Source organism: Dromiciops gliroides, chromosome 6 (genome assembly GCF_019393635.1).
Source record: "Dromiciops gliroides isolate mDroGli1 chromosome 6, mDroGli1.pri, whole genome shotgun sequence".
NCBI classification, from domain to species: Eukaryota; Metazoa; Chordata; class Mammalia; order Microbiotheria; family Microbiotheriidae; genus Dromiciops; species Dromiciops gliroides.
Window position 1 is genome coordinate 111,598,023 of NC_057866.1, and position 22,558 is coordinate 111,620,580.

General features: G+C 41.6%; 1 protein-coding gene across 5 annotated transcripts in view; it reads left to right on the top strand.

Moving 5' to 3' along the window:
* Positions 1–7,052: 7,052 nt before the first annotated feature.
* Positions 7,053–22,558, top strand: part of TBC1D1 (TBC1 domain family member 1) — a 316,594-nt gene continuing 301,088 nt past the window's right edge. For 3 of the 5 annotated variants that reach the window (XM_043971866.1, XM_043971870.1, XM_043971869.1), the window contains exon 1: positions 7,827–8,117. The gene's annotated coding sequence lies outside the window, so the exon portion shown is untranslated. Of the gene's footprint in view, positions 7,355–7,826; positions 8,118–15,061; positions 15,160–20,890; positions 20,961–22,558 lie in introns of those variants that run through there. The other 2 variants (XM_043971868.1, XM_043971867.1) reach the window with 2 other exon arrangements.

Consider the following 22,558-nt stretch of genomic DNA (forward strand, 5'->3'; position numbering starts at 1 on the left):
GATGAGGAAACTGAGGCAAACAAGATTAAGTGACTTGCCCAGAGTCATGTAACTAGGAAGTGTCAGGCTAGATTTGAACTCAGGAAGATGAACCTTCCTAATTCCAAGCTCAGTGCCCTAACCATTGCACTACCTAGCTGGTCCCCAAATTCTTCAGTGATTCCCCATTGCATTTAGGATACAATGCAGCCTCTTCAGCCTGGCCTTTAAACTAGTCTACCTACCTTTCCAGCTGGATTTTACATTATTCCTCTTCATGTACTCCATGTTCCAAACTGGGATGTTCCAGGTACTTGACTGATCTTTTTTCTTCCTTATCTTCATTCCTGGAGCACATTCCTCTCTGAATTCTTACCTTTCTTTGAGACTCAGGTAACCCCCCTCCCCATGAAGCCTTCCTTGATCCCCTTCAGTTCTTAGTCTATTCTTCCTCCTCCATTCCTGTCATATTGACTTACCTCTGCACATATTGTATTCTCCCTAGTAACAGATGAGATTCTTAATGGAAGGGATTGTTTAGTTTTTGTCTTTGTATATCCATTTCTTAAAACAGTGCCTCACAGGTAGTATGCACTTAGCAAATATTTATTGAATCAATGTGAGCCCAGGTAGATTTTGCCTCCTATTTTTTTCCTCAGCAAAATTCCCTATTCAAAGACTCCTCTTGAAGGTCAGGGAGACTTCATGCTGTCCACTAAAAATATATATTTTTATTGGCAGCAGAAAAGGAGCTAACTGAGCAGACCACCTCTAACTCACTTGTACTGAGAAGAAAATCACTAGGTAACAAAGCAAACATATACTTTATTATTCTTGCCCACTATGAAATATGATATAACAGAATAGACAAAGATTAAAAAAAAAGATTATCCAGGAAAATTCTTGAGTTTCTTTAAGGGAACCATGACATAATTAGAGTTTCTAATTGATAGAAAACATGTGAAAGATAGTAAAAAATGACCACCATCACAAAATTCTGGAGCAAGGATTATTGCTCTGTGAGCCAGGAAAAGAGTTCTCACTCTTCTTCCATCTTATCTTTATTTATCATATCATGCCCATCAAAAAACATTTATTAAGAGCTGATATGCACATTATGTGTGCTAGAAGTTATGTAGTAGTGGCTAATACAGCTTCTGCTTCTCTAAGCTTCTAATCTAAAATAACAATATAGATAAACAGTCCAATTCAATCCAATAAGCATTTATCGGGCATCTACAATGTATCTACCATCGAAGTACAAAGACAAGCCTGAAAAATTTCTGGTCTCCAAAGAGCTTCCATTCTTCCTGACAAAGATATTCATTCATTCATTGAGTCTATGACCAGACCATTTTTTGAGCTTTAGATGAAAAGGCATATATGCAGACAACCATATACAGGAAATTCAATATGTGGACAACTGGCTAGAGTGTGATATACTAGTAATAGTATGACTTTTTTTGTGTGTGATAGGAGCTGGAAGTTCTACTGGGGTAAAATGGCAGTGGGGGGGGGGAAGGGGCAGGGGCAGAAATCACTGAAGAAAATATAAACATGGATCCAGGTAAAGAATATAAAGGATTGAGGGGCAGCTAGGTGGCGCAGTGGATAGAGCACGGGTCCTGGATTCGGGAGTACCTGAGTTAAAATCCAGCCTCAGACACTTAACACTTACTAGCTGTGTGATCCTGGGCAAGTCACTTAACCCTCATTGCCCCACCAAAACCAAAACCAAAACCAAAACAAAACAGAACAAAAGAAAATAAAAGGATTGAAATGTCTTTAGTAAAATGTTCTATAAAATCTATGCTAGTATATCCCATGGGGATATGGTTAGCTTGCCTCTTTCCAAACTCTACTCCCTCTTGAGAGAGACATAAATAAGCCAACATAAAGGCCTCCAGAGATCTACAAAAGGCAGTTGCTTTTGTAGGATGATAATTTAACTGATAAAGCCAGTAGTTGAAAAAGGAACTGGAACTAGAGCCCAGAATTATTTACCTTGTCCATAAAAGGAGATTTTTTGTTTTGGTCTCACAAAGGCTCCCCTAATGTTTGAAGACATTTTCTCATTGTGTAGATTTAGGTAGTCATAAATTTCAAATACAAATTGCGACCAATTTGCTGTAAATGTAAATTCTGTTTCTAAATTGCAAATAATTCCAACTTCTCTGTTGATACAAAGAAAGGTGGCATATTAAATATTGTAACTATCTTTTTTTTTTTAAACTTTCCTGTGTTTTCTACCTTTTCTCCCTCCAAAAGCAATGTCAGAAACCTGGCTTTGTAGAAATGATAAGTTAATATGCTGTGGTCTTTGACCTTAACTTTAGTCCTCCTTGTCACGAAAAACACTTTTTATTAACTTGCTATTCAAAATGCTGGCTCTGCTTTCCTCTGATAACTAAAACACTACTGTTCAGAATCAAGTAACAATGTATTAAGGCTTCCCTGCAGTGCAAGCCCCTTCCTTTACCTTTTATAGTATTAACCTCTCAGATTTGGGACGTGAGCCCAATGTTTCCCAAATTTGGCCATGGAATACAAAAGTGATAATGATCTCAGAGATCTGGGATAAAAGTGCAGAGGATCTTTGGAGTATAATGGGGGAAATTAAGCCTGTTTTCCTACTGAAAAATTGTTGCCTGTAATACATTCCCTTAACTATAAGTCAAAATAATGCCCTGCTGCCCAAGCTCAGTGATGTATAATCCCCTAGCAACCTTGTTTAGAGGGCTGTACATAATGACTCTGCTCAGAGCACCCTAAGAGCTCAGTGGTCACTTAATGTAGGAACAGGATTTAACGTGACCCATTCCTCTCCTTGCCAGGACTGTCAGGTTCTGCTTCTAAAGACAGGTTATCTGTTTAATCTAAAATAACAAGCCAGTCTGCTGCAAGACCCTCTCCCCTGAGTTCAGGCATAACAGTGTCTTCGATCTGTTTGTCCAGACTTTGGCTTACAATTGTCATCCCACTTTCTCACCTCAGTCTCATTCCCACTGGGTCCCTCAACAGCCCCTGTGAATAGACCCTTGCTGTCCTATTCTCAAACTTGACCTCCGTTCTTACCAGGGCTTTTTGTGAAGATAAAATGATATGAAAGATTTTTTTAAAACCTTTGAGCAAGTTAAAGGGGATATTACAAAAGTAAGGTATAGAATGGCATTATAGTATTTTCACTTTTAGATGGTCTTACTGTAAGAATGCTATTTGTACACTTCTGGCTTGTTCTATGTGAAGAAAGGTGTTCTCTAGCACTGACTGAAATCAGAGAATGGCTACTACAGGAGGCACTGTTCGTGGCCATTGGCCAAATCTGATATCTGTGAAATTCAGGATGATGCTGGAAAGTGATGGAGGGCAGACTAAAGTATAGTAAACTGTAAATAACATTCATAATCTTTTGACCTAACACTTGACTTCCTTTAGGTACTAAATATACTTTGCATCATGACATTTTTCAGCCGAGTGCCAAACTGATCAATCTCCACTCAGGCAGCGTAAGAGGCATCCATTTGGTTTCCTCTTTAACATCCCTTTAGATAAAGGGTTTCTGTGATTTGTCTCATTCTCCTGTTTGGGGGATTTATCATATTGCCTAAAAGGAATAATGGTTCAATGCCAAAGAAAATAAAATGAAGAAAATGAAAAGTGAGACAGAGCAGAAATAAGTTGAAGAAAATACATACTGGATAAATGCTGGTGTCTGCTCACTTCCTTAGACTGAAAAAGATAGTGTGGTTATTTCTATGATTTAAGTTAATAGATCACAAAGTCATAGACTTAGGGATGGAAATGACCTTTGAGGCCTTCACATCAAACCTTATTTTTTATAAATGAGGAAAATGAGGCTCAGAGAAATTCACGGATATACCCAAGCTCATTTTATAATTTAGTAGATGGCTTTTGAGTTTCTTTTTTTTCTTTTTTGCAGGGCAGTGAGGGTTAAGTGACTTGCCCAGGGTCACACAGCTAGTGTCAAGTGTCTGAGGTTGGATTTGAACTCAGGTCTTCCTGAATTCCGGACTGGTGCTTTATCCACTGCACCACCTAGCTGCTCCCTAGTAAATGGCTTTTGAAAGTAGCTATGACCCCCAAATTTATTACCATGAAGCATTTATTAAGTACCTTCTATATACCAGGTACCATGCTAGGGGCTGGTGATACAAATACAAAGGAAATAATGCCTACTGACAAAGGACTGATAAAGAACCTCCCCAAACTAAGCCAGGCTTGTCTTTGGACAACAGACTTGCATTTCATCCTGGAGGCTATACCTGAAGTCTTTCCAAACTTGTGCTCAGTTAATACAGCATTTGGGAATCCAGAGTCACTCTGACATCACAATGAGGTATTGTAAAAAAGACTTTAGTGGAAAACATACCTATGATAAATCAAACATCAAGGAAAAGAGGGACATTCTCTATCTGTTTTAGAAAATTCTTTTTATTCTGCACTTAAACACCAAACAAAATGGGCATTTCCATATACTCAGAAGAGAAAAATCAAATTATACATGAGACTGAAGAGCTCTATTATGTATGACTGGCTGGTTTGTTTGTTTTGGTGAGGAAATTGGGGTTAAGTGACTTGCCCAGGGTCACACAGCTAGTAAGTGTCAAATGTCTAAGGTCGGATTTGAACTCAGGTCCTCCTGAATCCAAGGCTGGTGCTCTATCCACTGTGCCACCTAGCTGCCCCCTGGCTTTGGTTTTTAAGAATAAGTTCAACCTGTAGCTTTTCAAGCTGTTCTGCATGTCTGTGCTTCTTTCTGGCCTTCAGTAGGATATATTCTTAATGGACCAACATAAGGGACTGAATTGACTCACCATTCCTTCAATAAGCCTTGCTTTCCCAGTTCTGTACCTTAGCTCAAGCTGCTGTGTCCATCTTGAACATTCTACCTCTCTCAGTTCAAATCTTATCTTTGACATGAAGCTTCCCTGGCGACTGTATCCTGAATTTTTATAGCTCATATATTTACTTACCTGTTGCCTGGAAAATTCATATGTATTTATTTTATCTCTACCTAAACCATAAGTTTTTCTTAAAGGAGCAAGCCACATATACTTTTTTTTTTTTTTTTGCAGGGCAATGGGGGTTAAATGACTTGCCCAGGGTCACACAGCCAGTAAGTGTCAAGTGTCTGAGGCCGGATTTGAACTCAGGAACTCCTGAATCCAAGGCCGGTGCTTTATCCACTGCGCCACCTAGCCGCCCCCACATATACTTTTTAAAAAATATGTTGCACACCAGTGTTTTTCAAAAGTAACCCTTATTTAAGTATCTATTAATCCTCTGCAGCATTACGTAAATACATTTAATTGTTGTTGGGTTATTCCATGGGTTGTACAGAATACTGCAACCTCCTGGATGAGATCCTTAGCCACTCAAAAGAATTTGGCCTATAAAAGCCAAATAGAGAATGCCCATTATTCTGATTATGGCACATAGACTGACACTGCAAATGGACAGTGAGCTGAGAAAATGAGCAGACTGACCTTCTGGAAATTGCAAAGCTGCTTTAACAGTCCCAAACTTCTCCTAGAAACAAAGGCCTATTTAAAAAATACCAGTATTCTACTTGTGTTGTTGGGTGGCCACAAGTCATGGAACATGACAATGTCGTCTGGAGGTTTAAAAATGATTATCACTTGGGGCAATGGAGAGAGCTATAGCGGATGTGAGCAAGATGCAACATGTAATAAGGTGAGACAAAGCAAAGGTGGTCATCAAAGAAATGTACGACAGAAAAAAGAAGATGGACTAGTCACATGTCCAGAGTGAGGGATGACCAACAAGCCACCCTTGTGTTCCACTGGTATGTCAGGGAAAAGTGAGGGTGTTGAGTGGATCACTTGTGGAAAGCTTTGTATGAGAGTCCTACAGGAGGGGCAGGTTGTGATCTGCATTGTAGAAAGCAAACTTCCACACTAATGAGGTCACAGATCCACTTCTGTACTTGGTTATGGATCGATGAAAATATAGATGTACCACTCCCCATTTGGTACATGTCATTGAGCTGATAAAACCACCACCAACACCACCATCACCACCATCACTACCGGCAATAACACCCTGTTGCTCTTATTCAAGGCTGAAAAAACCATGCCCCCAAATCTGTGAAAATAAACTTAGGTCAGATCAAGTCCCCCCCTCCCTTTTTGTATTCCCAGTCAATATCTTTTGAATACAAGGGAACCAAAATCTTTTATCATTAATTTTTCACTCCTTCCCCCACACCCCAAGAAAGTGGTTTTTATTTTATTTTTTACTCTAATACCCAAGTTTCTCCAGTTCAACCACCTGTGCATCTTCTGGGTTCTTATGATAATTGATTTAGAGTTGGAAGGGATAGGCACAGAACACACATCACTTGCCTGCGTTTACACAATTAATTATTGTCTTTTCTGGAACGACCTTGTATTTTATGGTCAAGATGTCACTCTGAGTGGGAATGGGGGAGGAGTTTGACTGGCACTGACAATGCAGATTTGTAGCTTTGAGAAGAGAAAGGGGGTTTTCTGGAGATGGTTTGGGACATCTGTAGTTGCTTCTTTTATTTTTTTTTTCAAAATTTTTTAAATTTTTGTAGGGCAATGAGGGTTAAGTGACTTGCCCAGGGTCACACAGCTAGTAAGTGTCAAGTGTCTCAAATCGGATTTGAACTCAGGTTCTCCTGAATCCAAGGCCGGTACTTTATCCACTGCGCCACCTAGCTGCCCCCAGTTGCTTCTTTTCTTTACCAAATACCCTGAGGTTTTCTGCCTCTGTTTCAGGACCTCAGGAACATTTAGGGTTGTTTTTTCTTGGGGGGCTTGGGGGGTGGTGGTACTAAGTAGGAACTTAGTCTTTCACATTTTTCTGGGTTATTTGGAGGTGCATTTGGACAAGGTTTGCTCCCTTCCCTCGATCTCTTTTCCCCTACCTGGCACATTTTCCAGTTGGGGTGGGCAATGGTACAGAAAAGGCGAAAGTGGATTGGGAAGGGGAAAAAAAGGCCAGAGGTATCCCACAGCGTGATAGTCACGTCAGTTGCCGGGAAGGGAAGAGGGTGACCGGGCCTTAATAACTGCACCCTGCTCTTGGCTGGCCTGCTATAAATAGACAGCAGGGTACAGGCTGTGCAATCAGACCTCCCTCTGAGAGTCAGCAAAGTGCAGACACACACACACACACACACGCGCTCCCAAACCCGCGACGGCCCAGATTCTAATCCTGGCCGGGGCAGCTGCTGGGATAGAACACCGGCTGCGGCCATCTCCCCAGGGCGTGCTGTTCCCTCCTCCCCAGGGCCAGCAGCTAGGGGCCGGGTGGGGAAGAGATGGTGAAACGGGATGGAGCAAAAGCAAGTGGCTCTCCAGGAGGGGTAGGTGGGGAACGGCCCGCTCCCTCTCCATCACCCTTCCCTTGTCAATCCACTCCCACCTGCCCTCGGCGGCCTTAGAGTTTGCAGCGTCTCTCGCCCGGCCGGCCAAAGAGCCCGCTCTCTCTCTGGGCCTCGGGGCACCGTGCCCCAGGACGGAGCTGGCCGGGAGGGAGGCCGAGGCGATGTACTAGCCAGACCCGCACTGCAGCAGCTGTTCCCTGCGTGTGACGGGCCTGGGAAAAAGTCACAAGGTTGAGTGGCGGAGGCCACCAGGGCTGCTGCCCAGGCGCATCTCTCGGCTTTCTTTCCAGTCTCCCCTCCTGGAGCTTCGGCTACCCCGCGCTCTACAGATTACAAAGAGGAAACGCGAGCTCTGTACAGACATCTCCTCCTCCCCCTCCTTCTCCCCCCCCCCCCTTCCTCCGCCTCCCCAGGGCCCCCGCCCGGCGCTGCCACTGCTTCCCAGACCGGTGCCTGTTGCTGCCGCTGCTGCTGCTGCTGTTACCGCTGCCGCCGCCGCCGCCGCCGCTTGGGGAATTGATTGCATCGTGTAAGAGGAGCAGGAGGACGCAGAGGGGCCCCGCTCGGGCCCCTCTGCGCTGGGAGTAGAGCCGAGCCTGCCCCGCAGGATGGACAGAAAGCCCGAGCCCGCCTCTCCTCCTTCCTCGCCCGGAGCTGGTCCACGGGTGCTGTCTCGGGGAACCTGCCCTGCTCTGGTCCTGGTCCTGCTCCTCTCTCGGAGCCGCGCGGGGGAAGGCAGCAGGTAGGCAGGAGCCCGGGGCTGGGGCGGGGGGGGGGGGGGCGGCGGGAATTTACGCAGGAACCCGGGTGCCTTCTCCTTCCCCCTCCTCCGCCTCAACCTTCCCTCCTTTATCGCTGAACATCCCGACCTCTCAGCCCCCTTCCCCGGAGCTCTTTGGCCCGAGGTTTTAGGGAAAAGCTGTGATCAGGTCGGGCCAGCCCAGTGGTGTTTCGGTCTCCTGCTCCCAGTGGGTTCCAGAGCAGCAGGAAGTTAATTTGCCGCCTTCGGATGCGCCTGCCTGCCTGCCTGCCTGCCCAGCCCCAGGCCACTTTGATGAAAGCGAAACTGTCACGTACCGAACGATCCAGCCCGCGGCTCCTCCTCGCTCTGTTATCCCTTCTTCCCTCCCTGGTCTTACCTGATGCTTTCTCAGTTTTTCCTCCGTTTCAACTTATCCTGTTGCTGGCCACAGCATTGTCTACTTTCAGATCTATGTCTTCTCTTTCCACCTTCCCAAATGTCTTTCTTGGCATCCCATTTTTACAACTGCTGAAAATTGAGAATGGGGGAGGGGCAAAGTAAAACCCAGCCAACCTTTAAAAGTTAAATGTTAAGGAATGAACTTTCCTCCTGCTCAGCCAAGTAAAGAGCAGCATTCTTTCCCAAGTGTATCACTATCCTCATCTTCAAACAGTTCCTATGTAACGTCGTGTTTTGTTAAAAGCTTCTCTTCCTGCTCAACATGTGACTGTGAGCTAGCAACAAAAATCTGAAGACTCAATGATATTTTTGATCCATTGAAGGTATCAGTATGTCTCTATAGTTGAGGTTTTTCCTGTGGTTAATAATTTGAAGCATCTTATTCTCTAACAATAATTTGTTAAAGGAATTTGAATGGGATGATAGTCATTCCTAATTCATTACTGAAAAATTTTAAGTACTTCTCAAATTTTCTAATTTAAATGGACCACATAGAAATTGAGTTTTTCCTATCCTTTCCAAACTTCCTGCATGTTACCTAAGGAAAGAGCTCTTCAGTGTAAGTTTCTTTGTAAAGATCTGGGGGTTAGTCCGTTGAAGAAATACAAAATAATATGAATTTGACAATGGCTACTTTTTTTTTTTTGCTCTTTTATACTTAATGTGAGTAATGTGAAATAAGATTGTATAAGTGAAGTAGTGATTTTTTTTGAGGGCTTTAAATATCAGGCTAAGAATTCATATAAAAATACATGTTATATAATTAAAATTTCTTATTTTGTCTTTTGTGGTCTCTATCCCTTGATTGATTATGCATTCTTAACATAATGATAGTTGTAAAAGATATCCCCATTCTCCTCTTTCTCTCTCTCTCTCAAATAATACGACCTTTTAAAGTTTAGATTGCTTATTCATCATGATATCTGGTATAATATGCTGGTCTAAAACTATTTTCTGCCAAAGTTCTTCCATTTCCCTTGAAATTCTTATTTGACTACGGAGTCATTCCTTAGTAGTTTATGTTCTTGCATTTATTGAGCACTGAGCTATTGTATTAATTTGCTTCTGGGTATTTCTGATATGGTCTGTTCCATGGGCCTATATTTAAAAATAGATATGTAACAATTACTTCAAGCTGAATTGCAAAGTAATTTCATTTCCTCATTTTTAAACTGAATTAGAGGGTATATGCTTATTTTGTATTATATTCATAGTACGATGGAGAACTGCTCAGCTAAAAATAAAACAAAATAAAACCAAAACCCCCCTAGCCATTTGTTACTTGTGGGTAACTCCAGAGCTTAAACAGTGTAATTGTTCAACATAATATTGAGACCGTATGATGCTAGGAGCTGTAAGGTCTCCCCAAGGGTTTCCATACTATCATGTTTAATGGAACTGTTGGAGCCCCATTTTTGTGAAATGACACATTTTAAAAATATAAAATAATCATGGTGTAGAGGATAGAGTGCTAGACTTAGAGTCAAGAAGACCTTGGGTTCATATCCTCAGACTCTTCCCTAGTTGTATGATCATAGGTAAGTCACTTAAGTTCTCAGAACCTCAATTTCCCTATCTGTGAAATGGAGACAGTAAAACCGTATCTACCTCATAGTGTTGTGAGAATCAAATGAGGTAACATATATTTTAAAACATCTACATAAGTCTTAAAGCCCTTCTCATTGTCAGTTTCATTACTTGATTTTTTTTTTGAAGTTGATTCCCATGTATGTTGAAGGTAGAAATAGGAAGTGGGAAAAAAGTAAAGGGACATGAAAAGTCCTGTTGTACATCTAACTGCATCTTTCCTTGAACCTCCATCTTTCTCCTTCACAGCAGTTCAGTACCAAATCTCCTAACATTCTTGGAATCTCCACTTCAGTCCTGGTCTTTTAGGTGTCTGAATGATTCCAAAATAGAAATTTTCCATTTGTCAGCCTGAAAAAAGTTTTCCTGACCTTCCTACCTTTGTCCCTTCCTCCTTGACCTTCTTAGGTTAAGTGTCTTGTTTAGATCAATACTTGGTCATATTTCTCTACTTCACTTTTCCTTCTTGATAGTCAGTGGTCATGAAAAACACAGAGAAATGGATTCTGCATATCAACAGGCCTTTCTGACTTAAGTTTGGTGACGTAAACTTGTTGTGGTTCAGTCATTCAGTTATGTCTGACTCTGTGACCCAGGTGGACCATAGCATGCCAATGCTGTCCATGGGGTTTTCTTGGCAAGGACACTGGAGTAGTTTGCCATTTCCTTCTTCAGTGGATTAAGGCAAACAGGGTTAGTGACTCACCCAGGGTCATACAGCTAAGTGTCTGAAGCCTGATTTGAATTTAGTTCTCCCTTACTCTAGGCTCAGTACTCTGTTTACTGTGCCACCTAGCTGCCACAAGCTTAGCTGCCTCTGCTTAATATCCAGGGAGGATAAAGTCTCCAATATGACAATAATAATCATAGTTCATATTTACTTAGCATGTTTAAAGCTTTCAAAGCATTATACATATATTATCTCAATTGATCCTCCTCAAACGGTGAGGGAGGTGCTATTATTTATCATCCCCATTTTCCAGATAAGAAAACTGAAGTTCAGAGATTCACCCAGCTAGCTGGTGTCTGAGGCAGGATGAGCATCCATTGTGTCCCATTTTCTCTCCGGGCAGACAGCATTTGGACTGTCAGTATGGAGCTTCTCAAACAAGAATGGCTAAGATACTGCTCCTTGATTAGAATAATAGCATTAAGAGCTAGAATGGATCTGATAGGTCATTTAGTCCAACCTCCTCATCTTTCTGATGAAGAAATGAAGAGCTAGAAAGATGAAGCAACTTGTCCAAAGTCATGTGGCTGATGATGGTGAACTCCCTGACACCACTTCCAAATCCTCTGTCCACTCTACCATGTTGCCCTATTTAGGCTTCCCTTTAGATTTGGCACACATCTTCCCAAAGAAGTTACTTGTTTATCCTTTAAAGCATGTTTTGAAATCCATGAAAGTTTGTATTTTCCGGCTGCCATAGCATTTCAAAGCCCAAGTTTCCATTTCATGGGTCCCTAAATTCAAGAGCAAGATTTCAAAAATGAATGATTCAAAAAAGCATCTATTAAACATTTTCTGTATTCCTGGTTACTATTCCAGGCAATTTGCCCTCAAGGAATTTACATTCTAAAGAGGGAGACAACTTGTACATCTATAGGTATGTACTGAACAGATCCAAGGCACATCTAAGGCACCCTGGGCCAGGGGGAGTGAAGGGTAAGCAAGCTGAAAGGCACTAGCATTTGGAGGACTGGGAAAGTCCTCATGAATAAGGTGATACTTGAATTGAATCGTTCCAGATTCCATGAGGTGGAAGTGAGGAAAGAGAGTATTCTAGGTATATTGGACAGTCACTGCAGATTCAAGGAGACAGGAGGAGTGTTGTGTATAAGAAATCTGCAGAACAGTATGGCTGGATAGCAGAGTGAAGGAAGGAGAGTCATGTGAAATAAGGTTGGAAGAGTGAGGCCAGGATGAGGCCAGTTTATGAAGAGCCTTAAATGATAAACAGATGAATTTACATTTGGTTCTAGTAGAAATAGGGTGCCACTGTGGTTTATTGAGTATGGGGTGGGATGGTATGCATATCTTTGCTTTAAGAACATCATTCTAGGGGGCGCAGTGGATAAAGCACTGGTCCTGAATTCAGGAAGACCTGAGTTCAAATCAGACCTCAGACACTTGACATTTACTGGCTATGTGACCCTGGGCAAGTCACTTAATCCTCATTGCTCTGCAAAAAACAAAAAACAAAAAAACGAAAACCAACCCCCCTCAAAAAACCCCCATTATTCTGATGATTTGTGGAAGATGAATTGGAGTGGGGAGAGTTTGAGGTAGGGAGATCATAAGAAAGCTATTGGAGTAGTATAGGTCAGAGGTGATGACCTACTTGACCATAGTGTTAGGTTGGGTTTTTTTGGGGGGGGTTTTGTGTGTGTGTGTGTGAGGCAATTGGGGTTAAGTGACTTGCCAAGGGTCACACAGCTAGTACTTGTTAAGTGTCTGAGGCCGGATTTGAACTCAGGTACTCCTGAATCCAGGACTGGTACTCTATCCACTGCACCACCTAGCTGCCCCCATAGTGGTAGTTTTTTGAGTGGAGAAAAGGGACATATGGGAGAGATAGTGTGAAGATAAAAATTACAAGATATGGCAACTAATTGGATATATGAACTGAGTAAGAGCAAGTAGTCAAGGATGATGCTGAGATGATAAACATGGGTGACTACAAGTATAGTGGTACCCTGAACAAAAATAGGAAAGTTGGGAAGAAGATTTGTTTGGGGGAGGGGGGAAGATAATGAGCATACTGTTTTGGACGTGTCCAGTTTGAGGTGCCTATGGGTCATACAGTTCAAAATGTCTGCTAGGCTCTTGATATTTGGGGTCTAAGGAGAGAAACTAGGGCTGCATTTATAGATATGAGAATCATAGTGATGGCCATTCAACCCAAAAGAGCTGATGAGGTCACCAAATAAGAGAATGCAGAGAGAAAAGAGAAGAGGGCAAGGAAAAAAGACTTATCTTATTTTGACCTGTTGTCTATCAGAATCTTGTCACCTAGATTAGCATTTGAATAAATTTATGTGAAATTTGACAAATACTCAATAGCTTTGCCATGAATTAAGAGGTAGCTACTTGTTGTTGTTGTTCTTGTTGTTTGTTTGTTTGTTTGTTTTCAGGGCACTGAGGGTTAAGTGACTTGCCCAAGGTCACACAGCTAGTAAGTGTCAAGTGTCTGAGGTTGAATTTGAATTCAGGTGGTCCTGAATCCAGGGTTGACTGGTGCTTTATTCACTGCGCCACCTAGCTGCCCCAAGAGGTAGTTACTTTTAACAGATTTTAATTTTCCTTCCTCAAAAGCAGCATAGGCCTATTGAGCAGCATATGTTACTTTTTATTTGTGGTCAGAGACACATTATTTGACAAAGGAGGTGCATATCTGAACTTCCAAAGTAGTCTGAAGTTTCATGTATAAATTGACTAGAAGGAGCCACAATTTGGAGGTAAAATCTGGGTAATCCTAAATAATCTGTTAGGACCCTTTGCCTACTTGGGAGAGGGACAAAAGAAGAACTTTACATTTGACATTTGGAGATGGGGAAAAGACTAAGTATCCCTCAGATACATTGACACATTGAGACTTTTTAGTGCAGCAGTCAGTAGATTACAAGGTAACAAGCACTCTGCCCTGTTGGAGGAGATGGAAAATTATCTTTCTTGTGAAAGTTTGGTGGTTTAAAAAGCAGTAGGCATTACTAAAATATTTTTAAGAAGCAGGCTTATAAAATTAACCAGAAATCTGAACAAACAAGGTCATATGAACCTGTTGGCCGTCTATTTCTGTTTTCAGTAGCCCCCCTGTTTCAGGTATAAAGGGCAGGGAAACTAGCATAGGAATGAAAGGTAAGCTTCTTGCATGTAGGGATTGGTTCATTCTTTGTTCATGGCTCTCCAGCATCTGGTCCAGTGCTTATCACAGAGTAGGTGCTTAAGAAACACTTGAAGGGGGGTGGCTAGGTGGTGCAGTGGCTAAAGCACCAGCCCTGGATTCAGGAGTACCTGAGTTCAAATCCGGCCTCAGACACTTGACACTTACTAGCTGTGTGACTGGGCAAGTCACTTAACCCCAATTGCCCTGCCAAAAAAAAAAAAAAGAAAGAAAAAAAGAAACACGAGGATTGACTGCAAACCAGATCCTATGGATTCAATTATTAACTTCTGATTCTTACATCTATTTATCCAACCTTAACCTTCAGTCTGACATTTCCAGCTGCCTAGTAGACATCTTGAACTAGATGTAGACATCTTAAAAAAAAACAGTTCATATCTGACTTCATTATTTTTTCCTCTAACATTTCCTTCTTTCAAAATTCTACTGTTCAAGGCATTTACCACAATTATCCAAATCACCCAGGCTCCAAACCTAGATGTCATCCCAGTTCTTCACTCTCTCAACCCCTCCCCAAACATATCCATTCAGCTATCAAATCGATCTATCTAAAGATCAGGTCTGAACATGTAAACCTCCTATTCATTCAGTTCAGTAGTTCCTAAATATCTCCAGTAACCAAATATGAAATCCTCTGGCTTTTAAAGCCCTTTATAACCTTTCCCTTTCCAATCTTCTTCTTCTTCTTCTTCTTCTGGTGAGGCAATTGAGGTTAAGTGACTTGCCCAGGGTCACACAGCTAGTAATTGTTAAGTGTCTGAGGCCGGATTTGAACTCAGGTACTCCTGAATCTGGGGCTGGTGCTCTATCCACTGCACCACCTAGCTGCCCCTCCAATCTTCTTATACCTTACTATCTTCCACATAGTCTATGATCCAGTGATGCTGACATCCTTGATGCTCCTCGAACAAGACACTCAATGCCCTGACTCTGTCTTTTTACTGTCAATTCCCCATGCCCGAAATTCTTTCCATCTTTGTTTCTGCCTACTAGCTTTCCTGGCTTTCTTCAAGTCTCAGCTAAAATTCCACTTTCTGCAAGGAGTGTTTCCCTCTGAGACAATCTTCAATTTATCCTGTTACGTGTCGTTGGTATGTAATTTGCTTGTTGTCTCCTCCATTAGCATGTGGACTGTTTTCACCTTTTTTTTGAATTAGCACAGTGCTTGGTGGGTAGTAAGTTCTTAATAATTGCTGCTGACTTTACTTGACTTGATTGTATTTAATGAGCCAGGAAACTAAAGGCTGCCCCCAAGCCCTTCCCCATGGCCTTTGGGCATAGGATAGGAGGTAGAACCCTGGCCTCACTAGTATTTCAGATGTCTGTGTAAGAGAGGACATGGCCTTCAGGGACTTGACCCACAGACATTTCTGGCAAGGAGCCAGGTGTGGCTGGAAATCCACAGGTTGAAATGTCAGTAGCTATTGGCATGATCCCAAATACTCCTTCAGACTTGTTGGCAGGCCTCCCTCTTGGCATTCCATCCAGCCACCACTGCCCTGCGTATTTCCTGGTCAGCACTTCCACTCCTTTGTCCCCATCAGAAGCAGAATATTTTCTAACTAAAACAAACAAAGAAACAAGGAGCCCTGGTTTCTACCGTACTTGTAGAAATTTAAGGCCCTGGTATTGTAAAAGTGAAAGGGACTTTAAAGAGCTTCAAGTACAACCTCCTTTTGTTTTGGCAGATGAGGATGAGAAACCGCATTGAGGAGTGAGGGGAAAACTAATGAACCTGGAGTCAGAACCTGAGTTCTAGTTCTGGATTTGCTAACTTACTATGTTTTGTGACCTTTGAACTCTCTGGGCCTTAGTTTCTTTTTCTATAAATGAGGGGGTTGGATTAGATGCTTTCTAGTGCATATTAATTGAACATAACATTATGCTAGATTACATCATCTCTGTATCTACTGGCAACCATTCAGGGATGGGGGATCTTACCTGTGTATAGCACCTTCTCTAGACTATTCCCCCGTATTTGTACTTGTATTCCAAGGTTTGGAGTTGCTCAGAGGGGCCACTGCTACTTCCTGGTTTCTAAGGGTAACTGTGGGGCTAAATACTTCTAACAGTGTAGCTCCCAAGCCTCCACTGGTATGCTTCCCATTAGCAGTTAGCCCTTAGACTTAATTTTTGGTTGTTCAGTTGTTTTTTAGTTATGTCTGATTCTTTGTGCCCTCATTTGGGGTTTTCTTGGCAAAGTTACTGGAATGATTCGCCATTTCCTTCTTCAGCTCATTTTACAGATGAGGAACTGAGGCAAACAGGGTTTAAGTGACTTGCCCAAGGTCACACAGGTAGTAAGTTTCTGAGGCCAGATTTGAACTCAGGAAGGTGAATATTCCTGACTCCAGGTCTGGTGCTCTATCCACTGCACCACCCAGCTGTCCTTTAGACTTAAATAGTAAGATAGTATAGAAAGAGCATTAATACAAAACATTACCCCCAAAATCATGGTGCAGATTCTTACAAAAATACTCATTGCAGGGGGCAGCTAGATGGCGCAGTGGTTAAAAGCGCCGGCCCTGGATTCAGGAGTACCTGAGTTCAAATCCGGCCTCAGACACTCGACACTTACTAGCTGTGTGACCCTGGGCAAGTCACTTAACCCCCATTGCCTCACTAAAAAAAAACATTTAAAAAAAAATAAAAAAAAATACTTATTGCATCCATGGGAAGAGTGGGCTCACACTTGCAGTACAGTGGTACTGAGGCACATGTGTAGAGGTTATATGTGTCTGGGAAGGGGAGGGATAACTCAAGTCTCATTCTGCCTCATACATCTCTCCTTAAGTCAATCTCTGGTAGTATATCTGCTGGGGCAGCCACATGGCTGGGCTGACAGAATTCTGCTCTTGAGTTCATCACCGGTGCTTCTCTCATACATGAGGGGGCATGCTTCCTGAATTTTCGGTGACTGTCTCACTGCATCCAGAACCTCATTTATACATTAAAACCTATCTTGTCCAATGATCAGTTCTGTGATGACCTCCATGGAAGCGTCTGGGCCTTTGGTGGTTACATTAATTAAGGTGGAGGGTGGGCTAGATAGATTTCTATTCCTTATATTTGATTTCATTGGTATAGGGAACTCCCATTGAGGAAATGCCCTCCAACAATGCAGATCAACACATGCTCTACAATTTAGAGTCTTAGAGAGTTGCCTGGGACAAGGGATTAAGTACACATCAGGTACATGTCAGAGGTTGAACTGGAGTCCCAGTTTTCCTGACCTCAGGGCCAGATTGTTTACCTTCTAATTACTTCTGGGAAGATACAGCTTGAGGTGAAACACCAAAGTACCACTGGTTTCATCTAACATGATAAATTGGACAGCCAGAGTTAGGAACTAAAAACTCATCTTTGCACAAACTTGACATTATATTAAGAAACCAAAGGGAGGGTGTTGCTTTGGGCTGGTTTGGGCAGAGATTTGTGGGTACTAAAAGACTCAAGGGGTAGAGACATAATTCTCCAGCTTACCAGAGGGACAGACCACTGAATTTTATGACTAGTATTTGGCTGGCAGAAGAGACCTGATAATGCCATCTGTGGAGAGTAGAGTAGATAGATCAAGGAACCAATGAGCAAATGGGGAACTTGGTCATGAGGTGATTGGCTCAAGGACTAGAAGCAGGAATCAGGTCTAAGGACTGGGGGAGGCATTTCCAGAGATTGAGTGAGAAGGTTAAAGAATATGATCATGTCCTAGAAGGAAAATGAGAAGAGGAACTTATTCTTTCTTGCTCGTAAATTTTCTAACTCCTCATTTAAGATTTGGACTGAAATGATAACTATCAGAAGAGTTTAGAAATTGTTTTTAAAGTGTGTGTGTGTGTGTGTGTGTGTGTGTGCGCGCGCGTGCGCGCCACAGCTAGGGAAAAACATAGTTCATCTAGTCAGAGGTACAGAGCAAGATAAAAGTGCTAAGCCTTGGTGCAACCTGTGGCAAAAGGGAGGTAAGAGACTGGAGCAACCTCTGGAACAATGACTTTGAACTTAGAGAAACTGGGCTAAATCAACATAGCTCAAAACCAAGATTCTGTTTAAAAGTTTTTTTTAAAAAAAACCTCCAGCTTTTATCTTTTCTTTGTGATCAAGAAACAGCTTGGTAAGAATATTAGCTTGATGCTTCTTTGCAGTGGATGGTGCTTTAACTGTTAGCTCAACACTAAATGCATTCTTTTAATAAGCCGTTTGTGTGTACAGCATTTTGCTCTTTAAAAAAATGCCTGTAGTGACTTTTTTAAAGCTCTGCATTCTTCACAGTGTCTTTCTGTGGGTGTTATTTGTAATTTTTTTTTATTAGTAATTGTTTCTAAGTCTCCAAAAAGTGCTGCTCTGATGTTTTAGAGCGGACATGACCCCGAGGCAAAGAGTTGAACCTCAGGCAGGTTGTGTCTAGCTGGAAAAACTTTGAGCATGGGTGTGGTAAAAAACTGAGTTTGCTCACATCAGCAGAGAATCACCCTAGTTGAGTATGGAGGTGTTCATCCCCAGGAGGTTGGCTGCTGGATGATAAATTATTTTGGCCATGGTGGGCCAGGAACAGAAACAAATTCAACATAGTTCTCAGTCCATTATAGCACTAGCTTGCTCTATGGTGATACTGACAGATAGACAGAAAAGGGGCATAAGATGCTAAGACTTTCTTCGACTATCCACAGATAACCCATTTGACTGTTGATGCACTTGACTGCAGTTTTTGTCTAACACCTAACAAATTGGCATGCTATTGGAGGAACTGTGCCAAATTATTGTTGCCTTTTTTTTTTACGGGGCGATGGGGGTTAAGTGACTTGCCCAGGATCACACAGCTAGTAAGTGTCAAGTGTCTGAGGCCGGATTTGAACTCAGGTACTCCTGAATCCAGGGCCAGTGCTTTATCCACTGCACCACCTAGCCGCCCCCTGTCTTTCTTAATATTAATTAAACCAGAAGACATAAAGTAGCCACTGCTAGACGAAAGGACAGCTTGCAAATTCTCAGAAGTACAGATAAAGGAATTGGCAGAGTTGGTTTCACTGAGTCCCCAAAGGCAACAGGAAACATCATTCCATGGGACACTTTGTCATCTCATTTGTGATGCTCATGATGAGGGTAAATAAACAAGTCATAATGAATATCATTTTGTTTTATGGGTCAACATCCATGATAAAGATCGAAGAAATAAAGAACTTCTCTAAATAATTTGATGATATTTATCTAAATAAATCAGCATGCATATTTGATCTTTTGTGATGTCCATGCAAAGGCAGACACAGAGGTAATAGGTAAAATCTATACTGTAAGATAAGTTTTAATATCTAGAAATGAAAGAATCCAAAGGCTAGTTGGATGTTAAGATGCTTTACATTTGTACATCGTGGATGTACAATTCAATTCTAGACATTTGTCATATGTCTACTATGTATCAGGCACTGTGTCAAATAGAAACTCAGAAGACATGAAACATGGCGAACACTAACCATCATAAAAAAGGAATTGACTCCATCGTAAGAGAAAAGAAACAACCCGTTACAGTCATTTCAGAATCAGCTGCCTGGGTGCAGATTATTGACTGGTTAGAACAAAGGTCTAAGTAAATACCAAATTAGAACAGAGGATAAAGCACCAAAAACAATTCATATGATCACAACAGCTACAACCTAACCTGTTTCAATAGGCAGTCAACTCCAAAAAAAAAAAAAAAAAGGAAAAAGGAAAAACATTTACGGTAATTTCTTACTCAGTTCCTCAAAATACTATGGTGGATCTGTGATCTTATGAATTTGGATCTTATGTGATGTAGAACACATCCCATCCACACCTGCCTGTGTAACTCTTGTCTCTGTCCTCTCATAAGTCAGTTGTAGGGACATTGACCCAACATGCTAGAAGCTTTCTTCATTTTTTTTCTGGCATCTTTTCCCAGGTGACATATTTTGCATCTTTTCTTCTCTGAAGTTTCTCATTGGATGTATCTTGCTCACATGTACCATATGCTATTCCATTGCCCTCTGTATAATTAATAATTTCACAGACCGTTGTGTTCCACATCTTGCAGCCATACAATCACAGTGGCAGGACACTGGTATTAAAAAGATGGATCTTGGTTTCCCGGAGAAGTTTGGGGGCATTGAAAGAACTCTGCAATCTCCTAAAGACAGTGCAATGCTCTCCTCCTTTTTAATTTTGAAGCCCAACTTGTTGTCCTTTGTACTATCTGATCCACATATACTGATGGATAAACTCCAGCTGTTTTCCATCCAATTACATGTAATAATCTTGGTAATAGACGTTCTTTACCCACTTGATTTTTCTAACTCCTTTGAGTGGTTTTAGATTTCTCCCAGGAGGTTCTGCAATATTCCAGGACTTAATGCAAGCAATATAATGTCATCTGCAAACAGCAGCATTTGGAAGACCTCACCCCCCACAGGGAATTTCTCATTAACCTAGACTATGTATTGGATCTCAACCAGAGGCAGCTGGGAGAGGCAGTGGCCCTGGAGACAAGAAAGACCTGAGTTTGAAGCTGGCCTCATATACTTACTAGCTGTATGACACTGGGCAAGACACTTAACCTCTGTTTTCCCCAGTTTTCTCAACTGTAAAATGGGAGCAACAGCCCCTACTTCACAGGGTTGTAGTGAGGATCAAGCAGTATTTGGAAAGCACTTAGTATAGTGCCTAGAACATCAGAGTAATTTAATTCATGCTTGTTCCCGTTCCTCTCTCCCATCACAGCAATGAACTGTGGGGCAAGTATTCACCTTATTTTATGCTTTACCTGATTTTTGTCAGCAGTGCACCACTGAATAAGACTATTTCTGTTTCTAGGTTTTCCAAAGAAGCAGAAATCTTTTTGATGCAAGACTGGAAGATATTTTATTGGAAGGGAGCTTTTAAGGTAGCATTTTGTCCTACTGAATCAAAGGCTTTTCATATTCAACAAACAGTAAACAAAGTGGTATATTTTACTCTTTCCATCTTTTGGTCAGTTCCCTAACGGTAAACTTGCAGTCTGTTATAGAATATTGCTTGTGGAAACCTGTCCGATCCCCACTAGTATCTTCATCAAGGATGCCCTCAATATGTGTCTAAATGAGTCTCAGAAAGGTTTTATAAGAATGAGGAAGTAGGTGTTGTTTGTGCTCTCTGTAGGAACATTTCTACCTTCTTTAGGATTGTGTTGTAGCAGGGCAGCTAGGTGGCTCAGTGGATAGAGCACTGGCCCTGGATTCAGGAGGATCTGAGTTCAAATGTGAATTCAGACACTTGACACTTACTAGCTGTGTGACCCTGGGCAAGTCACTTAACCCTCATTGCCTCTCAAAAAAAAAAAAAAAAAGATTGTGTTGTACCAATGTGCTGGCCCTGTGGTCCTCAATGGTAAACATTGTTTATTATAGAAACCTTTGTAGGGGGCAGCTAGGTAGTGCAGTGGATAAAACAAAGGCCCTGGATTCAGGAAGACCTGAGTTCAGATCCGGATTCAGACACTTGACACTTGCTAGCTGTGTGACCCTGGGCAAGTCACTTAACCCTCATTGCCCCACAACAATAACCCCCCCCCAAAAAAACCCTAAAAATTTTTAAAAAACCCTTCAGAGGGGCAGCTAGATGGAGTGGTAGATAGAGCACTGGCCTTGGATTCAGGAGGACCTGAGTTCAAATCCGGCCTCAGACACTTGACATTTACTAGCTGTGTGACCCTGGGCAAGTCACTTAATCCTTATTGCCCCGCAAAAAACAAACAAATAAAAAAACCTTTGTAGATCATTTTCATTTTATTCTGTGTTTTCCTCCTATTTTCATCCTTATATGTGCTTGAGATGACTTTACTTGGCTGGAGCTCTTGCCAAGCTTTCTTTAAACTGGTTTTTACTCTCCACTGCTGCTTCTCTTTGTTTTATGAGAAGAAACTGCTTATAATCTTCCATTATCTTTTTCTTTAAGATTTTACAAACAAGTTTATATTCTAAATTAGTATTGCCTCTGGCTTGCATCTTTCTTTGTTTGGCACTTAAGTACAATACTTTCTGACTAAGGGTTTTTGTTTTGTGTTGTTTTTTTCTTTAAGTCCTTCTTAGTCTCCTTGTTTTAGGAACTGATTTACATCAGCTAAGCCTCTTCATAAAACTAGTATAATTAATGTTGATAGCTTTCCGACTGTCCATTTCCCATTTTTCATTGTCAGTCGCTTGTCTAAATACTTCAGGATTGGATTGTTTCAATTGCGTACCATATATTTTTCTTATTATTACTATTCTAGCTTTTTACCAATTCTGATCTATGCTCTTACAAGTTGGTCTGACAGTAGACAAATAGATGATTCAGGAATTACTATTACATCAATAGATAATCATTTAAATATAATCAGTTTCATTTTTCTTATGTTATTGGGTGCTCAACTTTCCCACCACGACTTCTTTTCCTGAATCAACCAGTCAATCAGTAAGTATGTACTATGTGCCAGGCACTGCTAGACACTTTATGCTAGATGCT